This window comes from Martes martes (genome assembly GCF_963455335.1).
Source record: "Martes martes genome assembly, contig: scaffold_113, whole genome shotgun sequence".
NCBI classification, from domain to species: domain Eukaryota; kingdom Metazoa; phylum Chordata; class Mammalia; order Carnivora; family Mustelidae; genus Martes; species Martes martes.
The window spans coordinates 176,272-184,036 of NW_027666393.1; the positions used below are offsets into that span (position 1 = coordinate 176,272).

Here is a 7,765-nt window from a genome sequence, read left to right on the forward strand (position 1 = left end):
GGCTGGGAGTGTGGATTCTCTCTGTCCTACTGCCCTGTCTGTGCATTTTCTGTCTTCACCAGGAGCCTGTTTCTTGTCCCTTCTTTCTTCCTCCAGCCTGCAGAGAATTCAGTAACTGGGGGCCATTTCCTCCTCTCTTCTGCTGTAGAAACACAAGGGAAAGGTAGCAGGATGCTCTGCCTTGGTGAGCAGCTCCCAGGCTGTCAGCACCATGCCTGGATGGCTGGTAATTTGAGCGTGTGGCACATTCCCTAGCCGGTGTTTCTAGGTCATAATATGCTCTCTATAAAGGACCCGAGTGGGGTCTTTTCAGCTTTGGTGTTTTGTGCTCAGTGCTGTCTTTAAACAAGTGCTGATCTCCCAAGTGAGTTCACTTTCCCAGTGTCATCCCCTTACGGGTTCTCACGATGACTGTGCTTTAGATTGTAATTTATTTATTTTATTATTATCTCTTTTAAAGATAGATTGTAATTTAGAATCGCTAGTGGTTTTGGTCCCTTCACGCTTTGGCTCCATTAACTGATCTTTAGTATCATTCTCTCTCCAGCCATCTCTGGGGTGTTCTTGCCCTTCCCCCGGCCTGCTCCTGGGCTCTGTCTTAGTCTAAAAGTACTGCTCTTCGTCGTCCCTGAGGAAACGGTGTGGTGCTGTGGTTAAGAACCAGGAGCGAAGCCAGACAGCCTGGGTTCGAATCCCATCTCTGCCACTTATTAGCTGAGCAGTCTCAGTGCGTGATTGCACTTGCTTTGGGACAGGTATTAACAAGTCTGAGTTGTCCACTGGCCAGCAAACCTCTAATGGCAGCTGCTGCCCCCACTTTGCTCCCAAGATGAATATGCACTGATAATCGGAGCGCTTTGTGCCTTGTCACAAAATGAAGTGTTTCTTCAGGTCTTTCTCTGGCCTCTTGGTAAGAATGGCGGGAACATATTTGTGCCTATGAGGACACCACCCTTTTCTGGTGACATTGCCCTGACACCTGCTTTGCCTCCTCAGGATGAGGACCGCGTACAGTTTCTGTTTGCCGTGAGCTTCACGAAACTGTTTGCAAGCATGGTGTCCTTCTGTCCCTGTCACGATACCGGGCTGTGGGACGGCCGTGACTGCCATGCTCAGGCCTACAGAAATTAACACCTGGGCAAGGTCTTCCAGGCAGACGGGGGGGGGGGGGGGGGGGACATTGTTCTAGGTGACCACGGAGCACGTGCTCTTAATGACCATAGGATATTGTCCCCCACAGAGGAGGCTCAGACCCCTCGTAGTGTACCAGCTCCCTGGGAGAGCAGAGTCTGAGCATCCAAAATGACACATCTTAGAACACAAGCACTTTTCTGCACTTCTGCAGGCTTCGTGCAAGTGCTGTCTGCGGGTGTCTTGGCAGCCACATGCTTTCAGTTCGCGTGCCCGCGAGGCTCTTCCTCTTCGGGGGGGCAGGTGTGGCCTTGCCCTAGAGGACAAGGTGTCCATTCAAAACAGGAGCATGGGGGCGCCGGGTGGCTCAGTCGGTTAAGCAGCTGACTCTTGGCTTGGCTCAGGTCATGGTCTCAGGTCACGAGATGGAGCCCTGCGTCAGGTTCCACGGTCAGCGGGGAGCCTACTTGGGACCTTCTCTTCTGCTGCCTGTGTCCCTCCCCCTGCTCGCGCACACTTCCTCCCCCTGCTCACGCACACTCCCTCCAATAAATAAGTCTGAAAGCAGCAGAACAGGAGTGCGTTCCCTTCAGGCAGGTTTCTGCATGACTGTTGTGCAGTCCGTAAGCTGCGGGATGAGGACGAACTGCGCTGCTGGCGGCCTCAGCCGGGACTTCACGTCCAGACTGTGCTCTTCAAGCACATCAGCGGCCTTGGTTGCTCGTATTCTCCAGACGCCAGCACCGCACTGCGTTCTCGTGAATGCCCTTCCCCTCCGCCCCCTCCCAGCCCCTTCCCCACCCCCAGTCCCTGGCACAGCATGTGGGGCCAGACGGAGAGTTCATCCACGCCACTTGTTGAAGTTGCTTATTCTTTTGAGTGACCGTCGTGGTGGCACATTACCAGCTTGGAGGAGGAACTTGGCTCTGCGAACCTATTAAAATATTTTCCGTCAAAGCAAACAATGTGGGTCTTGTTAAAAAAGATCAGGACTAGTTGTAGTTGTACTAGTTGTAACGAGACAGATTTTCTTGTGGGCATTGTCTGCTGGTTTCGAAGGTAAGAGAAGAGTGCTCAGCCTGTTCCAAGCAGTCGGCATCATCAGAGTGAGTCCCAAAGACGATGATGTAGGAGGGGTCAAGGAGCCCTTTTATTCAGATAGAAAGTTCTGTTTAAAAGTTGCTGTTACTGGGGCGCCTGGGTGGTTCAGTCGGTTAAGCGTCTGCCTCGGCTCAGGTCATGATCCCAGGTCCTGGGATCGATCCCCGCCCTGTGGATCAGGGAGCCTGCTTCTCCCTCTCCCACTCCCCCTGCTTGTGTCCCTCTCTTGCTGTGTCTTTCTCTGTCAAGTGAATAGATACAATCTCTTAGAAAAAAAGTTGCTGTTGCATCTCTTGTGGGTCTTTTTTTTTTTTCTTGAAAGCCTCACTGACGAGTCCATGCTGTTGTTGACGAGGCTGTGGTGGGAAGCTAGCTGTGGCGAGAGGCTGCCTGCTGCTGTCGGCGTGGCTGTTCTTCCCCACAGATGCCCGCGGAGCACTTGGCGTTGCACCCCAGGAGAATTAGCACTGATGGAAGTGATTCATTCCCTCTTTCAAGAATTTATCATCAAGAAAAGAAACACAGAGCCGTTCTGCAGAACAGTCCCCAGGGCACAGCTAGAGGTTTCCGCGTGCACGTTAGCAAAGGCTGTCCGCTAGGACGGGCACTGTTATTGGGGCTCTGTTCCAAACAACTTGGGAAAGTTTGACGTTCTTGTCAGAAGTCTGACTTGACCTCTCTCCAGTGTTCACCCAGGGAAAGAGTCTGAATTTGATGGACTGTAGGCGAAAATTGCGATCGTGGCCGTGTCTTTGATAGACTCCCGTACCTGCGTTCGTGAACACTCACGGTGGGCCCTGTATGTGCGTGCTCTCCAGTCTCCAGAGCTTCTCTCCACAGTATGTGTCTCTTTCCTTCTCTTCCAGGCCTGGAAACTGAGTTTTGGAAGGATTCAGTAACGGACAGCCACTCCGCGGTGCCTGTCTGTCCAGCCCGAGTCAGACCCTTCTCCACTGTCCATGGTTTTGAAAGTCTTCCGCACCGAGTGACCAGCCTAGAAAGCTCTTGCCGGCCGGTGAGCACGGGACTCCTTCCTCTTGGTGTTGGGTTCAGTCTCTAAGTCCCTGACTTTGAGTCCTTCCCTGCTCACTGCTGTTGATGTTGGTAAGTTCTTTCCTTGTTACTAGGGGGGTCTCTGGGTTTATGTGGCGTTTGTTCCATTTTCTCCTTTCTCTGTGGCCCCCTGACTCTCCCTCCCCTCTCCCCCAACACACACACACACACACACACACCCTGCAGGTTTGGAAAACTTGAGACTTCTTGTCTGTTCTATAACTGAGGTGACAGAGTCTCTTTTTATAGTTAATACGAATCTCTTTTCTCGGAATGACAAGAGAGAGGCTTCAGGTGAGGAAGAGTAGCAGGTGCCTGTCTTGTAAGTCTGACCCCCTTGGAGCCATATATTTTTCCTAGAAAATGAGCCATAGTTGCATTGTACCTGGTAGAAGTGGGGTGTTTTCATTTGGGGCTCTTCTGTGAAGGTAAAGAAAGCAGAACTTCTTGTCCCTAGGTTGTGAGCCCTAAAATGTTAGGAAATTAAAGAAGAAAAGTAAAGCTTTTGTTCAGAATGCCTTGCTCTTGGAAGAAGGAAGGCCCTTTGCTGGGCATATAACATTACTCCATGGAGTATATGAATCTCCAGTATTTGAACTGGACTTAGGGATGAGTTACCAGGTCTGATCATTGAGCACAGGTGTCCCTGGTTCTGGGATATACCCTTGTTGGATCAAAGCATGCTTGATGTGGCAGATTTTCTCCTTCGTCTCATTTAATTCTCTGAACCACACAGTATAGTGGGGAGTATCTTTAAGAAAAGTAGAAATTGAGGCTGGGAAAAGATGAACAGACTTGGCCAAGGTCACATGGCTAGTGAGTGGTAGGACTTGGAACCAAGGTTTGTCCGTGTGGTGTCCTTCTGTTGATGTGGGTGGGTTGGGTTCCCTAATGATGGATCTTTCCTATTCTGTAAGTTTTGATCAATATGGAAAATAGAGCAGGGATAAGAGGAATCAACATAGATGGTCACTTAATTACTGGTAAAGCAGGATTGGAGACCTCACCAGCATCTCTGAATCTGAAATGTGCGTTGACTCCAGCAGCTGTTACCTGCTGGTCTTCTGGTAGCATCTGGGCTTGTGGAGAGCTGGAGGGAGCCGGGCTTCCCCGCTGGGCAGGGCTGAGCCCTAAGTCAGTACTTCCTCACACACTCCCAGGCAGATCTGTCCGGAAGAGGGTAAGGAGGGGCTGGGGCAGGGAGAGAGAAAACTGGCTTAGTCTGATACTGCTTCCTCCCAGCAAACAGACCAAAACCTCTTCCCAAAAACATAAGGCAAGGCACGGGGTGGGGGTGGGGGGGGTCCGCCCCAAACCCCAGCCATTGAAACACTGCTCTTTAAATCTCTTTTTCTCTTGCGGTGCTCTCTGTTGTTACTCTGTCCTTCCTTTTTGATGTTGAAGAGAAAGGAGGAGATTTTTCTCTCTGTTTTGGTTATAAAGAAAGGAAAAGACGAATGTAGAAATCCAGAAGTGGTCTTTCGGAGACCTGTGACTAACCAGACCCCTTCTCCTCGTGACAGGTGATGGAAGTGAGCTGGAGCAGTGGGAGAAGCTGGTAACTTCTCGGAAGCCAAGATGACAAGAATTGTTTTAAATAATCAGTAAGTGAAATTTTGTTAGCCCTCTGGAAGTCTTTGGTTTACTGGTGAACATTCTCTAAGAGACGACGGTGGAAGAGTAGCTCGATCAGATAGCTTAAAAGTCTGAAAGAGAAAATGTTTAAAAAGTAAATATCCAAACACTTCAAAAAATTGATGCTAACATTTGCGCAGTTTTTGTGTGTTGGTAGGTGTGTCCTTTTACGTTGGGTGTCACAGCTGGGCAGACAGAGCATGAGTAATTAATGGATCAAAGGAGGACTCCTTTTATATTAACTTGGGACTAGCCCTTTGCAAATAGACATTCTCGTTCCCGTTGGTTCAGTGAGCAGCACGGCTTACCGACCTCGGGTGTGCACGTTTTGGGAAGTCCCCATGAGTAAACGTGGCGAGTATGAATAAAGTTGAGCTCTTTGCTCCCTTCCCACATCCCTCAATGTCCGTCTCATTTTTTACACAACAGAGGCCACAACTGGTTGCAGATGATTTGACAGTTAAATGCGGTTGCTTCCGGTTTCATTTTGATGATGATAATGTTGGGACGAGAGGTTGCCACGTGAAAAGATTGTATACTTCCGAGTCAGACATTCCCTGGCCTGATTCTTGCCTTCGTACTTCTGTTGTAGTTTGTCAGCCCCTCCAGCTCTGTGTGGGGGGCTCGGTCATCCCTCCCATGAGAGGAAGACCGTGGGTCATACTCCAGCGCTCTGATTGGTGCTTTTGGGGCCACAATGAAAGGACAGCTGACCCTCGTGCAGCCCCGGTTTGAACAGGTCCACTTGGACGTGGACTTTTTATCATCTGGTCCTTGAAATGTATCTTTTCTTCCTTGGGATTTCCTCGGAAACATTTTCTCCAGCTTACCTTGTGGTGAAAACACAGTGTATGATACGCAGAGTATAAGGTCCGCATTCATTGCCCCGATGTCATCCGCGAGGCTTTAGTCCACGGTACGTGATCAGGAGTCAAGTTTCTGGAGAGTTCAGAGTTACACGCAGATCTTTGACTGAGTGGGAAGTGGGTGTCCGAACCCAGTGTGGTTCAAGGGTCGCCTGTGGTTGCTTTCCTTCCTTATATTTACATCATGATGTGTAGTTTACAAGCCCGAATCTGATACAGACCAACTTGACCTTTGTAGCTTCCATCAGGCTGTGGGGGGTCAGTACTGCGGGCACTGCCATGCAGACAAATATTAAAAGATTTGGCCTGGGAGGGGGGACAGGGAGAGGAGTCGGGGTGGGGGGAGTAGGATGGAGGGCAGGGAGGGGGATAGGAGGGGGGACAGAGGGAAGACAAAGTTACAGTGCCTGCTGATTTCTCTGGTGTGAACACTCCCGGCCTGACTGATTTCCCACCCCAGCAAGGTCAGCGCAAGCGGAGCCAAGAAGCTGGGCAGGTGCACCCCAGCGTCCGCTTCATACCAGCCACACACACGGGAGTGCAAGGAATGTCAAGAGCATAAACCCTAGTAAAATAGGAAGCGGTGAATTTGAGTATTTCTTCTCTTTGTTTTTAGTCTAATTTATTTCAGTCATGTGTTTATATACTGTAACTTTTAATGATAGCTGTGTCGAACACCTGGCTTGCTGGAAACCCCGGGGATCTAACGGTCTGCCCTGGGGGAGGGAGGGTTGGTAAATCGGCACTGGTTATAGGTTTCCTGTGGCAAAGGCATCTTGAAGCCACTGTTCTGCAGGTATCTGTCTCAGCCCTGGTGATACGACATTGGTTGGGTTGGTCAAAACAAGGTTTGCTTTTGTGTCTGTGCTGGGTATCTCCCGTTGCCGTGCTCGCCCACGTTCTGGAACTGAGAAGCCCTGAGAGTAGTTTCAAGCATTAACCTCTTTTCTTAGGTGTGTTAACCCGGCTCTGTGATGGCCGTGTTCCCCCGGGCCCTTGCTGGCTGTGCGGGGACTGGGCTGCAGATAGTCCAGCTGTCCCTTCGCTGTACTCCCTCGAACCTTCGTCGCGTCAGGTGGGGACACTTTGGGGACCAGCAGCCAGCGTTCCTCCTCACCCACCAAAAGCATGTAGCTTTGCTTTTGTTCAGACATTAAGTTTTAATGAAAGTGACTTGTCTCCAGAGAGAGAAACAAAGTAGGACAGTATCTGGGCGGTTTCAAGTTCACGCTGGCTCGATGAAGGTCTTGGGGAGCGAGATGGAGGGCGGAACGGACGCTGGACCCCATAGCACAGTGTTTCCTCCGCGTGCCGGCTTGCCCTTTCGAAGGGAACAATTGGAGCCTGAAATTGCTAAGTAACAGCTAAGATTGTGGTGGTTGTTTTTATTTTAAATCTCACCCACCTAGCTCTCAAAACACATTCTTTATTGAACCAAAAAAAAAAAATGCCTTGGATATTTCAAAACATTCAGTGGTGTCGATTCCCTGAAGTAGACTTACATAAGCTTAAGACATTTAGTTCCCTTATTTCCTCCTAAAACAATAGATATTTATAGTTCCTACGGAGTCAGGGACGGACTTGGATTATTGCAGAAGCAATTCTTATCCCTTTCACGCTGAAGCAGATGGATGGAAATCTGAGACACTTGCCTCCGGATTAAGAAATATTGACCTGTGTCTCAATCAAGATGAACGAGGGTGTCTTTGGTTGCAGTGAAAGCAGACTTGGGAGACATAAGTGACCAAACAACCTCACCACACATAAAGTATTCTGATTTATGATTTCTCTCCCTAGAAGGCACCTGCTGCTGTTTTGGGACGTCCCAGTGTAGACGAGTGTTTGATTAGACAGCTGTCAAGTGTGTGGTCCTGAGACATGGGAAAGTCACAGCCATGGATGGCGTGCCATCAGCACACTCAGTAGTGTGCTTGGTACTTGGCAGTCGGGGTTACGAGGGTAAATTCCAGTACAAATAA

General features: G+C 49.8%; 1 long non-coding RNA gene across 2 annotated transcripts in view; it reads left to right on the forward strand.

Annotated features, from left to right (window-relative positions):
- Positions 1-7,222, forward strand: part of LOC308338050 — a 155,075-nt gene extending 147,853 nt beyond the window's left edge. The window contains exons 5-6 of one of the 2 annotated variants that reach the window (XR_013966363.1): positions 3,099-3,336; positions 4,809-7,222. This is a non-coding gene — a long non-coding RNA (uncharacterized lncRNA). The remainder of the gene's footprint in view (positions 1-3,098; positions 3,337-4,808) is intronic. The other variant, XR_013966364.1, reaches the window with a different exon arrangement.
- The last annotated feature ends 543 nt before the right edge of the window (positions 7,223-7,765 follow it).